The sequence below is a fragment of the Ischnura elegans genome, chromosome 4, assembly GCF_921293095.1.
Source record: "Ischnura elegans chromosome 4, ioIscEleg1.1, whole genome shotgun sequence".
NCBI classification, from domain to species: domain Eukaryota; kingdom Metazoa; phylum Arthropoda; class Insecta; order Odonata; family Coenagrionidae; genus Ischnura; species Ischnura elegans.
In genome coordinates, this window is record NC_060249.1 from 89,123,252 (window position 1) to 89,147,589 (window position 24,338).

The 24,338-nt window shown below is 38.8% G+C and overlaps 1 protein-coding gene and 1 non-coding gene across 2 annotated transcripts in view; one reads left to right on the forward strand and one right to left on the reverse strand.

The window, feature by feature from the left end:
• Positions 1-24,338, reverse strand: part of LOC124157750 (protein trachealess-like) — a 712,144-nt gene that overhangs the window by 481,421 nt on the left and 206,385 nt on the right. The window lies entirely within an intron of this gene.
• On the forward strand, positions 15,585-15,668 carry Trnal-cag. Its single transcript has one exon. It is a non-coding gene; the product is annotated as a tRNA-Leu (tRNA).

Below are 24,338 nucleotides of genomic sequence, written 5' to 3' on the forward strand. Positions count from 1 at the left end.
TGGGGGTGAAGACTGATACTATTTGAGCCTTAAGCAGATTCTCATGAATAATCATGAGAAAAAATCCCCAAGACCGAGAATAGGGTAGTTTCCTTCGTCAAAGAAAACGAAAGGCATTGATTGCGATTCGTTATCCACCATTAGTGTATTCATAATATACAAATTATTTGGTTTTAGAAATACCGGTTTAGACGGATGACAATGGTCAATTTTATCCTCATTTGAAAACGTCACGTGACGTCACAGGGACCTAGTTTCTATACGAGTGGATAGGAGTTTTACATCGTCTGAGATTACCAATGCATGCATGAGGCACAGAGCTCAGGGAAACATGTCTTAATAATCACCTATTAAAACTGCCTATGGCCGGAAAGTTTCCTGCGTTTGATAAGGTATTAATAATCCTTATTTAAGCCAAGCGCTACCAGCTAGCAGGGTACTCTGCTACCTGCTAGCGTCCTGCGTCGTATCAGCGCTCAGAGCATCGCCCCAAGGTCACCTCACTTGCGGCAGAGGGAACCAGAACGACGTCACACGGAGTTTTCCCAGCAGTCATACTTACCCGTCGCGTTTTCCCGCGCTTGAAAATTTTCACTTTTCAGTTAATCGCGAAAGATAGATAGCGTCATTTAAAAATCAAAAAGCGTGAAATGTGTACTCCAGGAGTAATGATCTTTCGATTTAGGCAATAAAAAAATAATAGGAAACCACACTATTGAACTTCAGTCGTTCAGGCGGCAGAATGGAAATATTACATGGCAAGTAAATGTTTTCTCGACTCCCATAAGTTTTAAGATGACGCCGTAAGTTTCAAACAAGTAATTCGTCACGAAAAAATACCACTCGAAGGGAATGAAGCGTCTTCTTACTGCGCAAAATGATGTATCCGGGGTCAGAAGAAGGGATCATCGAGGAGAAAGCTGTTCTTGTAAGACAAGAGCCATCTCAGCGGCTTTAAGGGCGCGCATGTTGGCTAAAACGCCTAGTCATAGTGCCAGAGATTCACCTGGGGAGTCCGTGTCCATGAAGACAAAGAGAAGAAGTTGGAGGTAAAAGGGGCAAATGAACCTAAGAGACAAGCATGTACGACCTAGAAATTCCGATATTAAGAAATAAGAAAGTGGGTCCACCGCGGTGACTGAATTAATTTTAAAAGATCGTGATTTTTAAACCCAGAGAATGGTCAACGCAGAATTCACTCGTAGGACCAATATTACTCCACGAAAAATATAAAACCGTCATAGAGGAATGGGGATATTTGCGAATGTTGCAAAATTTATAAGGACCAGTCTTAAGCGGTCACTGAACACGTTGAAGAAGACCGCCTCATGAGGTGAATGCTGAACAGAAGCAGTTGAGAAATCAAAAGTTTTCTTGTATAAGTTACCGAAAATGAGCCATTATTTGGTGTCTACCCGAAAATAGTATCATCATCAAGCTATAACTTTAATATTTTAAAACATACCTATATAAATGCAATCGTTAGGCTAACTAAGATGAAGTAACGGGCCCAATTGGGCGGCCGCGTTTTTATTAAGTCGATCTCTGGAAAATATTTGTTCTTTGTAAAGAATAGGGTAATCAGAACACAAAAAATCAATTGTCCACGCCTATTATGAATGATCTTTGGAATTAATCATCGTAGGGGCTTAACGCATGAATATTTCCTGCTTCCAGAAAAAAGGCCTCTGGCCGATGAAAAGGTGGAATTTGCATAAAGTATCCGGGAAGTACGTTTGGTTCCAGTAAAATGGCTGCTTTCGGAGGTGGTGGACGCAATATAGAGGTTATCGTATGGATAGGTTTCAATGCATTCCGAACGGAGCGGCAATCTGATGATATACGCTAAGAACCAGCAAAAATATACGTTAATTCGGTAATTTAACGTTAAAACATTACGGCGTATTGAACCACTGCGTACAGAGAACGAGTAAATTAGAAAAGCGAAATAACATTGTGCAAATATGCGTAAATTTTCAATATGTACTGTTCAGGTACCAGTCACGAGAAGGTTAAACGAGCGTGCGTGGACGCAAGCCTGGATAGCGAATGTTCTCGGTTGAAATGTATGATTGTTTCAATCCGTTGGAATTCCCGTTCAATTACACGACATATACTTCACATCTTCTCGTACACGAAGAAATTACACGTATGATTTTTTGTCTCAAGCGTTTAATCCCCATCGCTGCGTTGTCTCGTCAATCCAAGTAGGCTTAATCGATGACAGGAAATATTTTGATGAGGATATCTGGTATGTTGAAGTTCATTTCTGTTGTTACCTTCCGTATTACTTTTCCGAGTCTTGATAAAAGAGTATGTGATACTTTGAAACATCTGTGAAGACAACGCATCCCTACAGAACGCATCACATAATTGATTAAATACCTACGTATATTGTCTTCTAAACATTTTCAATTTTCCTTGAAATAAAAAAGACAAATGTGGATGTGTTTCACCTCATAAAAACGCTAATTGTTTATGCTTTAACTTCTGAGGCAACGTGGGGTTAGTATATAAAGGTTATCATTATAGCACCTATGTGTCATAAATATCCGGATATTTTACATCATCACTTCCTCGACTTATTATGTTGTATTCAAGGAGAAAGTAAAAGAGTTACACTGAACTTTTATTTCAACCTTGATAATAACTTTTATTCGTGGTCTTATCGATAAAAACGCCTTCACACGATATAAGGCCCACACGATTACTTTGCTTACAATCATGTTTTTCGATCAAAAATTAAAAAATTATCGGTGATGTAAAAATGGGCGTGAAAGGGAAAAGAGATATCACGTTTTTAAATAAATTATATATTGAGCATAAAAAATCGCCAAAAATTTTCATTTTTAAACCCACACGGACTTAATCAGTACGAGTCACTCGTTATAGTCCAATCAAATAACCAGCGATTCCCTCGAAGGCCTCAGAGTAGAGCATTGGGTTCCGAGAGAAAGATTGAAATGAAGTTATACATCATAGCATAAGCTCCTTCTTGTTTATGAATGAGCTTATGAGAGTATCGTTATCTAATAGTTTAAAAAAGGTTTGTGAAGAGACTGATCTGGAATGTAGCGTTTTACGGCTCGGAAATATGGACACTTAGGAAGGAGAACGAGAGAAGACTCTAGGCTTTGGAAATGAGGGAGTGAGTAGTGATGAATAGAGAAGATGATGTGGACGGAGAGGTGGAGGAACGACGAAGTGCTGGATATGGTGGATGAGGAGAGGCAGCTTCTAGATGAAATATGGAGGAGACAGAAGGTATGGATGGAGGGAATACTTAGTGGGGAAGGGATGTTGAAAACTGTGTTAGAGGGTAGAATGTTAGGTAAACGAGGGAGAGGAAGGATGAAAATAGCATTTTTAGATAGAATGAAAGGGAGTAGGCTACCTAAACTAGTAGGCTAACCCTTTAAAGACCGAACTAACTTCCCAACTGATCATTTTTATTTAATTGCATATCCTATTTATTTAACAACTAATTTATTATGAAATAAATCCCGTTCAAAACTTTTTAAATACGTTTTCAAGCACGTTCCCAAATGGGAACATGCTGAAAAATGTTACTATTGCTTAAAAAATATATAAAACTTGACCAAAAACTAAGTTTAACAATGTTTTATGGATTGTTGAATAAATAAGCATTTGTTACTGAAGAGGGAGTGTAGAGAAAAATATGGAATAAGCCCCATACTCACCACAGAGGTGATGAAAATAACTAATTTTGAAAATGTTTAATTAACGACCGATGTATACGCTGCGATCATGTCATGCGATACACTTTAAAAAAATAATTCCATACTTTATTTACATAACAAAAGCTATAAAAGCAATCACAGATACGAAATATAATTTTCATGAATTTTTTAAAAATCTGTTTCCAAATGGATACACTGGAGTGTTAAAGACTCCATGGAAACCTACCTTAATTGGTAGAATAATAATAATATCATAGTCAGAATGGGAGAGGACTAAAAATCGGAATCAATTGCACCGCTAACGCCATGGAGAGCAAGGCAGCAGATAGCCAGCCTCTTGATAAATGCCTCGGGAGAACGCAGCGATGCCTGCTTCCATTCCCCTTCCATAATCCTACTCCCCCCACCTCTCCACCCACTGAGGTCATAGGTTCCCGGGCCTCTCAATCCTCCTGACCTACGACCCTTTCCTTTCTTTCTCCATCCCTTGCCCCATCGAGGTATCGGTTAATTTCTTCGCTCTTCCAGCCCGGGCCCATCGAGATTGAAAACCACGAGCGACGGAAACGTTCCCTGCTACGCTCTGGCGGAGTAATTAATTTGGTACCATCACTGAAGCCGGAAAATAAGAGAGGCAACATGACATCACACTCATTTCGGACTATAAAGGAAAATATTTGGAATATTAATTACGGATTATAATCCTTAAATGCCTGCAAAACGAAGGTGGGGCAAACGAACGAGCATTGACATGGTTGATATGGGATGATATTATCTGAAGCCTACTTTGAAATATTAACCTTTATTCACAGAAAATTAAGATGACGTAAATATTAGGCTGAAAACTTAATGCGATCACCAGCTATAAAAAAACAAAACGGTGTAACCCGACTTAATATAGTCATTAGTTGCGAAAAATTCTAGTTTCTCTAATATTTTAAAGTAGCCTTATAAACCAACATATAGTCTTCTCAAATCGAATCCGTGCTTATTTCACGCTGTAAGGAGCAATTTTTGAATTTTTCTAGTCATCGATCAGAGTCACTATTGGTAAAATTACGCCAAGTTAAATTACAGCAAGCAAAGCTATTTTCTCAAAGCTTTCTAGAATAAAGTTACAATTTGAATATCAATCACGGCACTTCGAATGTAAAGATCTCTTTCGTCAAAACACGTTACGATCATCTTGATAATATCTCAGTGAACCAAAAATGAGGCACTCAGGTATCATAAAGATGAGGGTTTAATTGGCCTAATAATAACTAAGTATGATGCCTTAAATATGAATTCCACATCCAGCAAAACTCAAAAATAAAGCACTACTAAACTGCAATTATTCACACGAGATGCAAAAAAATGGAATGCTTGTAGATTGATTACACACTATCAGCAAATGAAATATATTGAATATATTTCACTACACCTCGAAACTGATAATATTCAGAAACTCTCTCCTCCAAAGCCAGGAACGTAGAATAGTTAAGTAAAAATAGAGTAGAGATTTTTACCCTCCTCTTTCCCACTATCTTTTCTTCAAGACCAACGAATGCATAAACCAAAAACTTTTATGTGTAGATATATTTAGAGGAGAGTTGAATCTCATTTAAATTAAGTTACACAATACCACTACTGGTTAGCTCTTCCAGAAATCATTGAAGCTTAATCGATTACAATGAACTTCCTTCAACAAGGAAGAAAGAGAGATTATCTCTCATGCAGATGTAGAATTATCTCACACAGAAAACAATCCCAGTATAGCTAAATAGCCTTTTTATTTACAATGGGGCTAGCCACAGAGCAATCTATGACGCGGCGCCAAGAGCCATTCCCCATTCCCTCTTTTAGCCGAATAGCAACGGACTATGCATCATCACCAGAGCCAACGGGGAGCCTTGTTAAGGTTTGGGTTGTAACTCTTATGACGATGAAAGGCAAGGTGTTGGGCAGGAAAAGGAAGAGGTGACTCCGAGGGTTGCACAAGACTGTGGGATCCTTAGGTGTAACAGACGAAGAATGAGATGCAAACGAGAAGGGAAAACTAAGGGTAAGGTGGAGTGGGACGATTTGGTAGGAAAACATACTCAAGAGAATCCAAACTAATGAGGCCGGAAATTGTGCACATTTTACAAGATCATACATTTTCCTGATATAACTGATACCTTCAGGGTTGACTAAGTGAAACCACTCAATATTGTAAATAAAAGAATAAAACTTTGTTAGGTTCACTTGTGATTTAAATAGGCACGACCTGGGTTTCGGAACGTAGTTCACCTTCACATGACTACGTTACGAAACCCGGGTCTTGCCTATTAAAATACACAAGTGAACCTTACAAAGCTTTATTCTTTTATTTTTCAATACATTTTCCTGATTAAGTAATGACAGAGAGCTAAGAAGAGTCGGAGAAAAGAGAAATCTTTTAAAAACCCTAATGAGATGAATCAGTTGGCCACATTCTGAAGCATAACGGCCCAAAGAAAAAAGTCGTAGAGGAAGAGGTGGAATGTAATAAAGGGCAAGGGACGGCCCCGAATGAATTACATATAGCAGGTTATAAAGGATGTAATAGAGAAGAAATACGTTGCTATGAAAAGGCTAGCGGATAGGAGAGAGAGAGATGGAGAGCTACGTCAAACCAATCTTTGGACTTATGATGACGGTGATACCTTTCTCCGCGGATGCTGTTCATTGGTTTTTCTAGGTCAAATTAATGAATTGCTTATATTTTAACTAATATTGAATATTCCAACAAATTTCTCGAACTTCATCCACCCCAACGTAAAACTGCCTCCGTCGTCATCAATTAAGCCAGTGATACCCGCCCCCGCGACGATGACCATTACCCCCGGGTTCTCGCTACGACCGAACAAACAGAGGCAGAAACGGAACAAACCAGTGAACCCCTACCCCCAACCCAGTGAAGGCGATAGCGTCCTAGTGCCCCCTCTCCCCCCAGTGATACCAGTGAAGACTATCTATCAATACCAGTGAAGGAGGAGTAGAAACTGTTTATTTATTTATCTATTTATTAATTTATATCATTGCCAGTGATAGACGAGCAGAGACTATTTATTTATTATTAGTTATTTGTGTATATGTCTACCCTTATTAATATGTTAACGTAGTTTATCCTTGGCACGTTAATATTCCATAGTCTGTTATACCGTTGTGATCCCCGCCCTGACAGCGGTTTTATGGGTTTCCCGTCGTCCTTAGGGTAAATGCCAGGCCAATACCACTCACGTACCAGTGTTCAACCCCAGTAGTGCTGAAGAGGTGTATGCCTAAGCAGCTTAGCGAGATGTATATTTTTTGTTATCATGTTACTTGTTATATATTTCATATTTTATGTAATGCTATTATCTCGCGAAATAAACTTAGTTGAACTGAACTGAACGAACTTCATTTTATTAGTTGTTTAAGTATCCCGGGACTAGCCACGGTGATAACTTTTTCGGAGTCACCCGCAATGCACAATTTGTGCGAAAAATCCACAGAGGAAAAATCATTTTCTGGAGTAGGGCATCCGCAACTCCTGCTTACCCTGGCGGGTATGCAATACCCCCACACCCCCAAGTATTAGTTGCACCTAAAACCCCCCTAGCCTTAATTCTTAGCTGAGCCCCTGGTGTGAATGACCTGACCCGGTATAATAGATTCAAATACGTTTGGACCAGGGAATGAGACGAGGAAATCGGTGTTTGGATAAGAAATTATTCACGGCGTGGGAATGGGGGGAGGAAAGATACGAGACAACGCTACGGGGAGATGGACGAAGACACGGCAACTATAATTGGTAATCGAAGGCAGGTACTCTTTAACAAGGGGGAGATAGGAAGGGGATTGGGTAAGCGAGGGAGGGAGGGGGGTCCGAATATCTCAATCCACGCGACCCAGAGCCTCGAGGGTCAAAAGGCAGAGGATCGTAACTCGTACACGTGTGGCGGGAACTTCTCCGATCGAGAGCGCCCGTGCGTGACTCTCGACTCGTTCTCTATGCTTTCCTCTGATTCATAACTTCACATCTCTGGCGGGCGGGCGAGCCGATAAGGTAGGGCGGATCTTAGAGTAAATAAATACCAGAGCATACTCACGATGGCCGCTCGGTAACCAAAAGCCGAACGCCTGACTTCTTTATAAATTAGATAAGAAGAAAATTTCACTACTATCAGAGACAAGCGTGCTAAAATTATGGGCCACTCAACTGTATATATTGCGGTCGCTTCCCAGACGTCGCACAGTGATACGAAATCGGAAATCACTGGATATAAGTCGAAAACGTTTGTTTTAGATAGAGACTAAACTAAACTTAGAGTAAATACTCAAATAATTACCGATAGTGGATAAATATGCCATTTTACATGCATTTGATCCATTTCTGAGACACAGTTAACCGAACATGACAAATTTTTCAAAAACACGCTAGATCTCGTTTTCCCCCGAAAATCTTTGAATTTAAACTGGTCCTGTTGCGGTGATATGATTTTTATAGAATGAAATACAATATTTTTCTTTGACCAGTTGCTTTGCCTATATTATCCATGATTTATGAAGATTTTGGTTCAAATCTGCCTGGTTTTTCAACGCAAAATGGCGTACCCGTTTTTCACGTGAAATTTGACATAAAGTAGACATTTTCGTTCTTAATTTATTATATAACTCAGGAAAATTACAGTGTGATTTATAGATTTCTTAACGATACTACGAAGAAATCTTAGAAAAATATTAGGGACCAAGGAAATGAGAGCGATTTTTCGACCGCGCGTCAAGTCTTAGCTACGCGACGCGGGACGCTGAGGCTCGGTAACTGCGGCCGTTTTTTACAATTAATCCTTGAAAATCGTCGTTTGAAGCACGTTACATCGTCAGATACCTAAAACACTATTACCAAGATAATGGATCAATCGAATTGACTATTTACCACAATACTTTAATGAAGATGATAAGGATCATATATTTGTCGGAAACATTCCAAGTATATCCAGCATACTTAGGATATTGAAATATTGTTATGAGATCAAGTCGGCATCCAAAGAGAGAGAAATAAACAGTTTCTTGGAGAGGCAACAACCTATCCTGCTTCTCCCTACCCTTCCTTTTCAATCCTCGCCGAGGAGGGTCGCGCGAAAAGAGGGGTTTAATAACGTACAGCCCTTATCTGTATTTAACGAGTTCCTCGTTGTATTTCATTCATTCATAGAATTTAATGTCGATATTTTTACGTACATTTCGACTGTTTCACTGGCATTGCAGCTGGTTTCTTCAGGTCGACGTAATGTCACCCAAACACTGTGAGCACACACCTTGCCGAGATTTTTTTCACACCCAATTTTTCGTACCTAATTTTAAAAATAAATTTCGGGTCTCGGTGAACGACTCCATGCTTAAGTTATTCTCAACGTCACCGACCGGACTGGGGGTCGTCATTTCCGCTATGGCCCTCATCCCAGCAAATGCATACTGCGTCCTCCCCTCTGGGGCAACGGGCGGCCGTCCTCCGCCCCCGGCCACCGGGCAGTCCCTCCCGGGACACCCGCTACCACACCACCCTGAAACGCCGAGAGGGACAACCCCCACCCCCCATTCTAATAGCAGCCTCTCGTCCCTTGGAATTACGCCGGATTTGGAGTGGCCGCGGGTCGGAATTACACACAAGGCTCAGGGCAGACCGAGGGATGGGCGAGTTGCAATTCGAATTGAAATAAAAATATAAAACAGGGGCTAGAGGCAGGGATGAATCAGTGTAGGGAGGGAGAATAAGAATGTATGACGAAAAACAATGCTGAAACTGCAAGGTTTGAAATGGTTCAGAATGTTTATAACTTTCCTCCAAAGAATCGAAACGGTCTCCTGTTGTAATACAGTTTGAACCCTGGAGAAAGGATTGTCGCCGTGAAAGATAGTTTCTGTCCTGCTGATGAAATGCGCTGTCACACGATACGGTATTTGGGTTCAACCGCCATGAATATCTGTGAACGTGATTGGAAAATAAAATAAACAATAAATAGCAAAATAGCATAAATTTACCGCCACAAATTTCTTTAAAAAAAATGATGAATCCACCAATGAACTCTCGAATTTCTCCCGAGTGCCATAATCACGGATATTTTGTCTTGAATCCATGGTTGATTAAGATAAAGAGTTATGCCAATGAAGCCTCTTTTCGTGCCCCACGATTCCAAAGAAATGAATAACCTTAAAAAGTGTATATACATAGTGGTAAAAAACGGTTGAGACAACTAATCATAATTATGTACGGACGTATTAAAAATTTGCTTGATTTCACATTGTGCACATATGGCAAATAACGCAGTTTAGTAAAAAAAAGTTTATATTATTGAAATTAAACAAATCAAAAAATTTTTTCCTCGAAGGTATATTTCACACCTCAGATACACTGAGTAATAATGAATAGTTCATTAAAAAATGACAGTGATTTATAGTTGAAATCGTAAAATAATTCTAGTTATCCTTGACATTAGCTTCTGTTCTCAACTTTTGCAAACAAAAATCAAACCCAATAGTCGAGTTCAATGGAACATCAGCAAGGCGTTAAGAGACATTCGTCGCTACATACTTGAGTTGTGAACTTTTTTCGCCAGTTTTCAAGAGATTTCATCCATTGTACACTCGACTTGGCAGCGGTGCAGCGGATGAGTAAATCAGGAGATTGAGGGAATGAAGGGGTTGTACAAAGACAGCGCGTGGGGTGATGAGTGAAGGAAGGTCGAGATGAGACTGAAGTGGCGAGGAATGAAAAACAAGTGAGGGGAGGAGGGCGCAACCATTGTTACGGGTGGGAGTGAGAGGGTGGTTGTTAATGGGGTGCGGCGCTCGGAAGAAAACCACAAGGAGGAAATTGAAACTCACTCTTTCTGTATCCGCAAGATAGAGTAAAGTGGCGTTTTATCGCTATGAGTCGAAATTTGTAGTCAAAATTGTAATGATGTACCTAGCCATAGGTGGGTTAGTTGATGAGTCTGAATTCCCGCGAGCGATATAATTCCAATCTACGATATATTTAAGTATGACCAAAATGCCTATTTTTCGCCATACTAAGAAGACGGATAACTTCTGATAAACTGTACTATTATTGCAATCTATAATTTGTTTAAAAAGATAATTTTATAACCCTGAAATTTTCAGGCTTCACAGTGTTATCCTTGTCAACACTTACCTCATACTCAAATTTGATAAAAATTAGACTCAGCATTTTCTCACATGTAAAATTATATTAAGTGGTAATTAAATTAACAAAAGTACTAGCAAGGATGTACTCTAAATTCTCAGAAAATTTCTAGATGATACTGTAGTTTAAAACTGAATATTTAGCGGAAAACATTTTTTTTTAATATAACAGTTCCATTTGTAGCGGTGAGTCGTCTCACTTTTAATAGTTTAAATTTAGTTTAAAAGTTTTAATGAAAAGGTTAAAATCTTATTACAAATTCATTTTAAACTTTCATGGAAAATTTTTTATTAATGATAACTTTCATTCATAATAATTTTCGTACTTTTCAAAAATTAAACAAAAAACATTAAAATTATGTTAACGTTACAGCCTTGCAAAACATGGCCTGCATCATTTCTCTCCTTGATTAGCTGAAAGAATATTTTTTTACAATTTTTTCATGAATTTTCATCTCATTTCAGATTAAAATTTAAGCAATATTTTGATATAAATTGAAACCTACCCCGAGCTCATGCATAAAATGCAATAGATTCTTGGGAAAGAGATGAAGTGAAAAAAAAGTTTCCTAGACCGTGGCTGGATTGTCGTTGAGAGCAGAGATACCAAACACAGAGGGCACAGAAGTGGGATTGAAAGGCTACAGGGGATTGGGGTCGAGGAGGATAATCGGGAGGATTACTGAGGGGGATTAGAAGGCCGCGGGGTGTATCTGAAGAGGGGGTTTAAAAGGGGTTCGAGGCGTTGAGAAAGCTGAGCGTCGAGGGGATTTGGGGGTGAAACTGGCGGACGAGAAAAATAGGCTATGCAAAGGGACCCGAATTGACTGGAATGAAAGCAAACATGAATGTAGAGGGGGAAGACTGTCCTCGGGTCAAAACAATCCATGTCGGAATTAAACAGATAAAAGTCTGCGTAAGGTCACCACAACACTCATTGCACCTAGATAAAACTATTACTTTTAATGTTCGAGGAAGAAAACCGTGTTCCAACCAAAGAAAAAGTTAATAATGCCCAACATAAACAAAATAAAGGGGTATTGAAATAAATTCTTACAATTTTCCAAGATTATAAAATTGATTACGACATAGGTTTCAATTTCACTACATCATGGGATGACGGACCACCAGTAACATTCAAACCTAGGTCATAATAAATTTATAATCGGGGGAAAGTGCAAGTATTTTCTTCAATATGGAAAAAAATCCACCCTATAACGCTTGAATCTTCAGATTTTGTAAATAAAAGAGGTTTTCGCAGCTTGTTCAAGTCCCTCTTAATTTTTAGATTATTTCCATGGTGGTCTTATTCCACTAAGGCAATTTATTTCAATCTTTAGTTATTTCCTACGCACATTATGGTCGTTTTATTCTTACTTTTTAATGAATAATTTATTTAAGTATACCGGGACTAGCCACGGTGATAACTTTTACGGAGTCACCCGCAATGCACAAATAGTGCGAAAAATCCACAGAGGAAAAATCATTCGCCTTGACCGTGATCCCGGTCAAGGCGAATGATTTTTCCTCTGTGGATTTTTCGCACTATTTGTGAAATGAATTTATGTTTATTTAAGTCAATGGGTAGGGCTTTATTCAATTTAAGTCACAAGGTTACAATAATTATATCTTTGAATATTCAGTTTGTATATTTGTAACTAATAATTTTTTATCACTTAGATGGGTTAATGAAAATAGATAATTCTTAAACTAGTCACAAAAATGAAATTAAATTCCAGCAAATTTCGCCGATAAATAGCTGAGAACTTCAACAAGTTAATTAAATTACGATGCTAGAAAAATTTTAAGTACCTATTCATATTTTATTTTAAACATGTGACAGGTAGTGGATAGACAGATAGACATGGAAACGCTTTTCAAGTTCTACATTAGATGTTAGACTGATCAAGGTCTCCGGGCTAAGTATTGAAAAGGATTGAAAATTGTGCACCTTGATAGTGCCTATATGTCTTGATGAAACCAGTATTTGTCTAATAAACCTAATGAAATGTATTCTGAGGTAATACTTTCTATGTTGCGTATAAATAAATAGTTACTTTCTTTCACTTTGAGTGATTATCTGGTATCTTATCTTGTGGTTTATAAAACTTAAACCCCTAAATACATTTATCTGCATTTAAAAATTAAAGGTGGTATCAAAGTATTTGTTTTCTTCGTTGTTGTGAGTCCTCTGTAACTAGCCTCGTGCTGTTTTTGGACTGCATTGCATAAATAAATGTTTACATTAGAGACACCATAAAATATTGACTGAGGTATGCTCAGCTTACCCATAAAATATCGTAATTTTGAACGAGCGACTAGTCTCCATGAAATACAAAATTTGCCCTTTCGATATGGAGTGAAAAGTCACCATTGCTCTTAACAGAATGGGGTTTAAATAGATAAGGACCAGGCTCTTCCCGTGGAAGCTTGATATATGTTACACCTTAAATTTTGCTAGATTTAACGCCGTCAGATATAACCATTTTCACAAACGTCTGCAGCGAGGGATGAGTACGGAGTAGAGCAACTATTTATTTGCCTTTGCAGAAGAGTATTTACAGTGACGTGAAATGGAATTAAAAATGAGTTAAATCGTTTTCGGTGGTGGCGGAGGTAAGACCTCACCTTCCATATCGCAGGTCGCGGGTTCGAGTCCCTCCTGGACATTTAACTCCTATTCAGGGTATGGATGTCAGCGTTATTCTATTGTTAATTGTTTAAAACCCTGATGTTAAGGCCTGATTGTGCTGTTTTAGGGGATAATTGAGATTAAAAATTGGTAAAATAAAAAGGTATTATGGATTTCGGTATACTCGCCCAATTACACCGTGCATTTCCCTGTGAAATTCGGATCACTCTGCCGTAGGCGTCGCGAGGGTGACTTTTTTAAAAACCCATTTCATTGCGTGTTCGGTGACAACAAATGACATCCTGACTCTAGTGAGGCCTCACTTAGAATATGCTATGCTAGTATATGGGACCCTTACGAAGTAGGACTAATAGCTGAAATCAATCGAGTACAGCGCAGGACGGCCAGATTTGTGATGAGTTGTTACGACAAAAAGTGCAGGGTTTCCACTATGTTACACGAGTTAAGATGGGAATCTTTACCGGAGCGTAGAGCGAAGTATAGGCCTAACTTACTTAGGATATTCGAAGAAGATGTTTTCTCAGACGACGTGAATCATATCCTTCGTTTACCATCGTACTATGGTAGTCGTGATCATGAGAAGAAAATAAAAGAAATAGACTGCAAAACAGAGAGATTTAAAATGTCATTCTTCCCTCGTACTATTAAGGATAGCAACGCTGTCTCAATTGATAGGATTATTGGCGTCACTCGCTAGGATGACTCATTGCATGTTTTTTTTCCATAGTTCTAACCTTGCATGTATTTGCTCTAGGAATTACTAACCATTAGCAAGTTTTTCTTATGAATTAGCATGTATATTTTGCTAGTTTGCGTAATATTTCTATGACCGTGCGGTGCGCATGTGGCGGTCCTCTTGCATGCTGCATGTTGGTCATTTGTCACCCCATGCCGAACACACTAGAGGTGGCTCGCAGGGAATTATGTAGATGTAGATTAAAGTAGCATCCCACTGGAGAACCCTCTATTGCAATATTCGCGCATTACACTGTCAATCCTTCATCCATTTCGGTTCACCATTACTGCAACCCGTCCACTCCCGCGCGCATTTACTCCGCGAGATGACTTACATCCTCATTCATCCTCCGTTCACACTCAAGCCCCTCTTGCGGCGGCCGAGATGAGCCGGAGTCGGGGAAGAGGCGGGAGGGCGAGGCGGCGGGCGCGGAGGCGGTGGGCCGGGCGGCGTGTCGCGGCTGGCCGCGCCGTCTCAGAAGTATCAGGAGCCAAGAAAGTCGGGGAGGAGGTCGCAGCTCAGACGGCGCTGCGGAGAAGGAGAATGTGTCCCCCGAGCAGACTACCGCGCTATCATACTCTCCTGATCTGCCGAAGGCCTCACCGACGGTTGAATTGGGTACCTTGAGATGGCGTAGGTGCATCCTTGATCTACTTCAATTGTTTTTCAGGCACAAATACATTATTATTGTCATTGTCTACGGTTTATCCATCCTCCGGTATAGAATTGGCCAACAAAAATGATTGTTTGGGTAATTTGAAAATTCATCTTAACGATATATCCCATAATCAACATATATTTACATTAACATACTTTGATCACAATAAATTAAACATATTTTGTAAAAGCGGAACAATTCATAATATTGGATAAATTTCATTTTTTAAATACGCCTATGGATTCTTGAAAAAATATTTTTCTTATAATCATAATATTTTTTTAATATCTATTTTAAATAATAAATATTTATCCGATTCCTACTTTCAGCGGAGAGTGACGACCAACGCATTCAATAAATCCCTGATGATAGGGAAAATAATTGTATAGCTAATGACATCTTCCATTAGGCCTCACACTTATAAACTACGTATATTTTGGGTGCTCAAAAGAAGAAAAGGTGTTTCTTTATCTTATTGGTGTTTAGTTTATCTTGGACGTGACGTAATATTATTGATCCCCATTGTCGGGTAAATACTTTTATCAGATAACGGTGGGAGAGGTTGTGCATGCATACGTAAATGTTTCTGCTAGAGCCCGTTGGAAGGTAACTGATTGAGTCCCTTCAAACTCATACCTTTTTCCAACAGTCAGGATGGCCGAGCGGTCCAAGGCGCTGCGTTCAGGTCGCAGTCCGGTTCTCCGGGCGTGGGTTCGAATCCCACTTCTGACAAACTTTTTTTCAAAGTGCAAAACGGCCACTTTACCAACAATTTTTCATTAAGCCTGGCTAGTATCGTTAAAAGCATTGCGTTCTAGCATAAATAACTAACGAAAAAGGAAAGCGTGGAAAATATCGCACAAAAATAGTAGGTGTATCATCACTATCTCGTAATGCATCTTTAAGAATTGAAAGACGATTGATTTACCACCACGATTTAACATTACCGTAATTTAAGAGAATATATAATTGGAATGAGAAGTAACAGATCCATTTCACTGAACTGTAAGTAACCCAAAACATCACTGAAAAACAATGCTTATTTTGTAATTTGACCCCGAGAATCTTGGAATAGTTAACATCACAGAAAGAAAGCGTCTTTCTGGAAGTCTAATAGAAAAGAAACTGAGAACCTAAGTGCATTTTTATAAATTTACAACCAATAATAACGCTCTTTTTTTTCAACCTAATTGTTTTGATATTCTTCTTTTATCTTGCGCATGAAAAATAAGCTCTTGATACCTGGAGCAAAACATGTGGCTTCGAAAAACGCAAATGTATATTAATCCAAGTAGAAAACTACTAAATACAAGTAAGGAATGAAGATGCAAAAAAGAAAAACATCAATCGTATTTGCACTTCGAAAATATATTCTATACATAGGCAAATGAAATTTTAAAAAAATCCTCATCGACGCCACGAGGTGTGAAAAATTATGCTTTCAATATTTATAATAATAATGTATAACCAAAAATAATTGTTTTATAACATAGGTCTCTGCTTTCAGCAATCATCCAAAATTATCAAGGTAGCTAAATCAGGGTTGATTGATTTAAATCACTTTGATTTAAATCACTTGATTTTTATTTTTAAAAATCAGGTGATTTAAAGCATAATGTGATCTATATGTTTGATTTTTAAAGAGTCAAGAAAAGGAAGATGTTAGTGTATAATTTTGATTTTTATTTCTTAATTAATACAATGAATCGACAGTTATCAGCACAATGGTGGCTCTTAAATAGAAATGATACTGTAGGAATGCATGTACTTAACATGAAAATTTAAAAAAATGGCTTTGGTTAGAATACTAGTGTAACCGTTGAAAAAAAATTGTTTTCTGATTTAACTTCTAAGCGTAGGCACCATACAAAGTTGCAATTACAGAATTTTTCTAAACTTCATATGCTTTAGAACCGCATAATATTGCACATTAGATACTTCCAATGGCAATTTTACATTATGCTGGTGTAATTTTTAATTTGATACCATTGGCATTTCCATAGCTCTCTCCCCTGATTGACTAAATGTTGTATTAAGTTTAGAGTATGTTGCCTCTTATTGTTTCTGCAAACGATCATTCTCCAATATGCTGCCCAAATAGTTAGTTTTGCAAATAACTGAATTTTTGATGAATGGAGAATCATAAAAATCTCATTTAAATCAATAAAATCCGATTTAAATCAATAAAATCTGATTTAAATAAAAAAATCAACAAAAATGATTTTTTTGAAAAAAATCATGATTTTTATCAACCCTGAGCTAAATAAATAAATCCAAGGATATAATATGGTCAAATATATTTTAGGAAAGATAAAAATAATGTGATATTCAATCCAGTTTTGCAAGCCTCAACCCAATAATTGGGTATTTTTTCCTGTAAAAATCTTGCTGAAAAGATTTCCTAGTTCCTGAGAACATGAATTTAGAATGACCCTCCGATACAAAGGGAGCAAAAAGTTGGATACTTCGAAAGCTGATATTTCGTAACTAGACAAGGATACTGTCAGCTGGAAAACTTAAATAGTATTCAGTATATACCCCTTGGCATCCACTGTTCAAATTCACATACATAGGAATTCATCGAACAGAATAGGAAATAGATATGCGAATTTGGTAAAATAAAAAATCATTGCATAGATAACATACGAGTCAGAAACGCCTGATGACTTCAAATTTCTTTTGGTCTGGTATCCGAAAGAAGAGAATTTCGAACCTCATCGAATTCCCGTATCCCAAACGTGAATGAGACCAAAATGCATGCCAATTGTTAAAATATTTTCATATCCCTAAGGTTAGGATTGATTCGTAGTTAGTTACTTACAGTTACGAGTATAAAATGCATCTCAGTATATTATCTTTTTTGCTTCTACCATGTTGCTTCCATTATTCACATACACACCGTTAACAGCCCATTCAATTGAAGGGGAGAGAAGCCAAGATTTTGTGTGTTTTTGATTTCTTAACACAGCTAGGTAAAGATATTAGGTAATGGGAACAAACGAGATCAACTAGATACTTAGTAGTGCCTTCTCGTTTCCACTCGATGTTTGCATAGAAGAGAGACTCACTCGTATGCACCACCTTTTGCCCACCATTTTTTTTTCCTCACATCAATTTCTGTACCACACTCTGTTTAGAAAAAAAAACTTGTATCCTTATGCTTCTCACTTACTTAATATATCCTTGAAAACACCAAGCAAGCATCTAGGGTGATACAAAACTCCGTAGATTAAATGAAAAATTACGTTTTACTTCACGTGTTTCAACACTCCTCATTATCGCGTTCTAGACATGCCGTTATGCACTCTGCGATTTGGCATTTTCTTTGACTGAACCCACCGGGAAATATTTCTTTGCATCATGACACGTGAAATTATGAATCAAAGGGGCAAAATTATGTATTCTGGAATATCTCGGAGCTAGATGCAGATATGTACACTATATGGGGGTAAGATGAACACCCCTACTTCCCCGCCCTCCTCTGGTCCTCCGCAAGTCCGCCCCCGGCCCTTCTTTGCCTCCACCGCCCCCAGCTGTACCTCCACCCTCTCCGCGACCCCTCTATCCCCGGGTCGGGTAGCCTCCCAACCCTCTGCGGACGCACTCCGCTCACATATATGGGAATAAAATGCGGTTTTTCACCGACAAATGAATAAGGGGGCCCCGGTGGAGTGGACGGCCAGTCGGCGGAGTGGGAGGAAAAGAGAGGTGGACAGCGAGTAAGTAGGATAGGAATAAGGAGGATTAGTGATTGAAATGGGGAGAAAGAGTAGGGGTAGAAGTAAAAGGGCAGTGAGAACACGAAGGGGTGAGAGGGAAGAAAATTGGAATAAAAGAGATGGAAGTAAGAAAGAGGGATAAAGACGCGAAAAAATGGAATGGAGAAAACCGCGGAACGCTCATCCATCGACAGATCTTTTCCGAAAAACGCCACTAGCTTCGCTGTTTTCTTTATTTTAGAGATTAGATTCGGACTATTTAATGATTTACAAGAATGGAGAACATCCACGAATCTATTTTTTTTCGCCGATTCTGCCGAATCCGCATCATTGTTTTCGTCTCCAGGCCGCTTTTGTAAATTGTCCTTTAGGTCAAGCACTGCAAAGAGTTACAAAGCACACCCCTGAAGCGGGAAATGTTTTTGGTTTTCAAAGATGGAAAGGCTATACTATTATAGCAGCAGAAAAGTTTACGAACACATACAATTTGCTGCTCGAAAAGATGCAAAGTTAAGTTCGTCATTATTCTTGGAAATATTTAGGGTCCATTCCTGAAAATCTTTACTTATACCCATAAGATAATTACTAATCGTCGAAGGATTGGATGTAAATTATACTCCCAAACTCGCCCCAATGAGAGAATATCATGCCAGCAGAGATCAAATTTAAAAAGGCAAGAATTCTTCCGAGGAAATTTATTTACGATACCGGTAGATTAAAAAAACTACATAGGCAATGTATTGTGGAAATATATAACGAGCAGCATAGTCACAAATAAACTACGTAAGTGTGAATTCGAAGGAGAGTGATTGAAATGGGAGGAATTAATATATTGAAGAGTGATGGAGAGAGAGAACGGGAAGAAAAGACATTGAGGAGATGGAAGTACAAACAAGGAAGAGAAAAGCCGAGGAAAGCAAATGAGGAATCCGCGCAACGATCATCCATCAATCGATTTTTTCCAATCGTCTGGTCTCGAGCATGATTTTTTAAATCTTCCTCACTGAAAGCAAATCGCCCATCACTAAACAAAGTTTACTAGCTCACCAATTATTCCTCTTGCAGAGACAAAATTTAAAATAAAATAAAAAATTTCAAAGAAGGAAACCAAAGCTGGAGAGAAGAAATTTCGACTAACACCTGAGGATTATTGTTCAAGAAGAAGCAATTTTATAATATCTATATTTTCGGCGATGTTTACGGATTTTATTCCTGTAAACCTTTCAATATTCAGCGCCCAAATTCTTAAATATTAAATTTTACCGATCGTCCAAGGTCTTCAAGGTATTAGGTACTTTTAAGCCTCAAACTTGTTCCAGGAAGAGCATATTATGCCAACAAAGATCGAATTAAAATAGGTGAAAATGTTCACCAGTAATTATTATTTTGCTATATGGGCATAAATTAAGTCTCAGGATAATTATTGTGAGAAAATAAGAAATGCAGCACAATTAGAAATACAATCAGCAATATCAGTTAATTTGTACATGACGGAGAGCGGTGACGGAGCGATATGGGGGAAATAAGAATCATGAAAAGCGGGATGAAAATTGGATTCGACCAATTTCAAAACATTTGAATGCTATTACTTACTCGCAAGAGTAACCGCCACTCTGCAAAAAATAAATGGATCGAATCGAAAATCAATGGATCGCACGGTGCATAACACCATGCCGCACACTTTTGAGAAAACTTATTAAAATCACGATGGAAGTGGAAACATAGGTAAAGGTTCCATGGGACGCACTAAGGCCTCTCTCCCTTTATGTAAGGAATGAAATGAAATCCCAAACAGAATCCTACGTGATTTTTATGTCTAATAGATATCAATTTTACATCACCAATATCACCTTTACGCCTCCATTCCTTCGGTGTTCTAAACAAGATGTAATTTAATCATCCACTTCGGATATTAAAATACAATAACGCCACAAATTATGAGAAATTAACCCTGTAGATCAAAATTTGATATCACGGCTATCCATGAAAAAAAAAGATAATAATGCAATATTAGCCGACAAAGTAAGAGGAAAGGGCCAAACTTTTTCTGCTTGATATTTTTCATAGAAGCTTATCAGACAAAATTACATCAATTCGTGACATAATTATTCCTTTTTGTCGGCGTATAAGGGAAGAGCAAATTTTGATGCAAACAAATATCACTTCGCGTCACCTATGTTACCCCAAAATGATAAAACTTACACTTTGGTGATGAAAATTTTCATCATATTAGGCGCATAACATATATGACCAGTGATATCACACACATGATGTGATGTGTTGAGGTGACAATAAATGTATCTTTAGCTTTTATCATAATATTAACATTAATATGTGATTTTGGATCCAAAATTTTTAATCATTACATTACGTTACCTTGGGGATAACTGCGTAATCATCCCTCAGAGTTCTCATTCACGGGTAAGGTTGCGACCTCGATGTTGGATTAAGATAATAATTAGGTGCAGAAGCTTAATTAATAGGTCTGTTCGACCTTTAAATTCTTACATGATCCGAGTTCAGATCGGTTTAAGCCAGGTCGGTTTCTAGCCCCAATTTAATATTAGTCATTAGTACAAAAGGACAATAACTGAAAATTATTTTATTGTTTTTTAAATATATTTCTATTTTGCCAGAAAAGTTATATGAATTTAGAATTCATCTGTGTAGGTTAACTTCTACGTGGATTTGACTCAAAATGAAATAATAAATATAAAAGAGGCTCTTTGGGATAAGAAGTTGTTCGGTGGCCCAGGGAGCAGCCAGCTAAAGGAAAGAGCATCTACGGGGGAGGATTGCAAACTACGAACGCAGGGGCGGGTTTAAGTCCGCGGAGGAGAAACACACACAGTTAATCCTACCGCGAGACGACGTCCAAGAGAGCGCCCGCTCGCAGTGGGAAGGATGAGGAAGGGGTGTGGGGAAAGGGAGGGAGGGAGACACTTTGATTGATGGCCTCGGGAGGGCAAGAAATCGCCAGCCATTGTGATTCGAAAAAAACTGGAGCGGCCGAGTTTTAAAGGAGGGAGAATGGGGGGGGGGGGGGAGCGGCCGGTGGACGGCTTGAGGTAGGGGAGGGGGGAAGGAGGGGAGGTATGGAACAGGGGAGGGGGGAGTTGGACGCGCGACGGACGGTCAGACGGTGGACTCCTCCGTCGATAGTGACGCAGGGAGGGAAGAAGAAAATAAGGGAGGATTGGAAAGATATGCGGAAAAACTGGGTCCGCAACAGCACGAACAACCGCATCCATTTTCCTCGTACAGTCCAAAAAGAAATTTAACAAACGGCATTTTGATAAAGGATATAAACAAAACAGCGTAGCTAGACTGGGACTCGAATAATGGGGGGAGAAGTAGATAACGTAAACCCTCGATCATTGTAACTACCCTTTAATGATAACTTGCATGAAAGTTAGTGGGTTTTTTCATAAATAAAAATTAGGAAAAATGTCTTGGTCCTTACCCTCAAAAATCAAAATGGAGTGCATATCCACGTAATACTTTAAATGTATTTCTGGTACACTATGCGTCATATTAGACCACAAGGGCACAATCTCCATGTAATATGTAAATGCAAATCCAAATTTAACTGTTAAAATTTACTATAGGATGTTATCAAATCATTGGCTACGTACTTAAGGTATTTAATTTTATTATTTATCGATCCTCACGTGTATAGGATCTCCCTCCAACTAACCTCCGAAGAGTTTTTATGCACTATCTATCGGTATAAATATTATTTTATTATTTATTCATTTACCACCGAAAACATCACCATTGGCTTAATTTATATTCAACACTTTGGCCTTTAACACTGGGGTTTTTGACTTGACAATTTAACGTACTCGAATACGCACGTCCATCCACAGCACGGAGTAGGGGCAACTTATCCAGGTGGGACTCGAACCCGCGACTTTTGTGTCGCAGGTAAGGACATCACCCCTACGTCACGGAGGCCGAAGGGGTTATCATAATTTACATCGAAAAGTAGGAACACTTATAACTTCTATATCTTCTTACAGCAGAAAGATCCTTTACTGCACCCAGTATTTACCCTTTCTATTCAGAGTTATACGTGCGCGAAGAAGTGGACACAGCACTGAGACAAGAGGGGCATAGAAAGAGAAAGGACAATAAGGCAGAGTTCGCCCAGGGGACAAGGGATCATCGGACTCAATGGAATACCGGACACGCTCCTCTGCGGCCGCAAGGGGTGGTTCCACTTAATCCCTAAAAACACAAACACACGCCCAGTTTGTAACTTTTCCCAGGGGAGACAAATCTCACTTTGTAATTGTTGAGGAATATTGGCTGGCCGAGTCGAGAGTTTCCGCAATCCCCATCACCACACCTAATCTCGTATTATGAAAACCACGAGCTAGGAATACCTCCAGCAGACGTATTTACACGAAGCATTTATATACGCTGGTAGATGCGTGAACATATACAGCATTGAAAATGCACCGTGTAAAAAGAGTCTTAAATAGTGCAAATGCACATCCAGGAAGTAGCTCCTGTTCTAATTTCGTGACTTAATCCGAGTATTTGTTTCGCCACGTACTTGCACAGGTTTCGATTAAACACGGCTTAAGATTCCAAAAGCTACTGTTGGAAGTAGAGACTAGAAGCAAGCTAATGCCTGCTACCAATAAATTATAGTAAACATGAGATACCCTAATCTTAGAGTTCGGGCCTAAAAAGTCACGAGGGCATAAAATATGGAAATATAAATTAAGTCAATAAGACCATCGAAACGCGGTAACTTCAAAGCCCACAACTGAGAAAAAGAAATTTCCTAGATAGTAGTTCGTGGTCGACTTCGAATGCAATTCCTGACGTAGATCTTGATGTATCTAAGGCATCCGGCAACAGGGCAAACTCGCGTCCAATCGGAGCGCTTAGCTCAAACTTTTTGTAGTTTAATCAAGGATGGCAATCGAGATTAAATGAAAGACAAAAACAGTAAAATTTCAATAGTTTCATTCCCGGGATTGGAATGTAGAAACGAAATGTATAGCTAAACTCGAAACGAAATCGGAGTCAAAACTACATCGGTTCGACATAAAACTAATCCTGTAGGACGTAACCTCGGACTTAGAATAATGCATATCGAACCTAAGGGTACTAGATGCAGGGATGGCCAGTGAATCGAAACGAAAGTCAAAACCAGTAAAATTTCAATAATTTCGTTCCCGGGAGCGAAATATAGAAACAAAAAAAGAATTAAAGCCGAGGGTCTAAACTCAGGGTCGAAAAGAAATCGAAGTCAAAACTACTTCGGGCTGAAAGTAAAGTAAAACTCTGGGACGAAACGGAACACAGATTAAGTTTAGTACCGGAGGGACCACAAGCTTCACCTTCGAGCAGTTAAGTTTCGACCTACACACCGAGTACGAAGTATGGTTGAATGAAGTAGAGGTTCGGCCTACCGGCATTAGATACATGGGGAAATCATATGTTTACCACTAAATGGAGAACGGTGAACGCAAACCGGCCATTCCATTTTTAAGCTCAATGTTTTAACCTCTCTACACACATGTCAAACTTTATGAGTCGAAACTATCCCCTCTTATCCCCCTCCACTCAATTTCTGGGATCGAAACTTAACTATGAGCAACGGAGTTTTCATTAATTCAGTTTCGTTCTTGAGTGTAAAGTTTCGCCCCGGGTTGAAACTAAACTC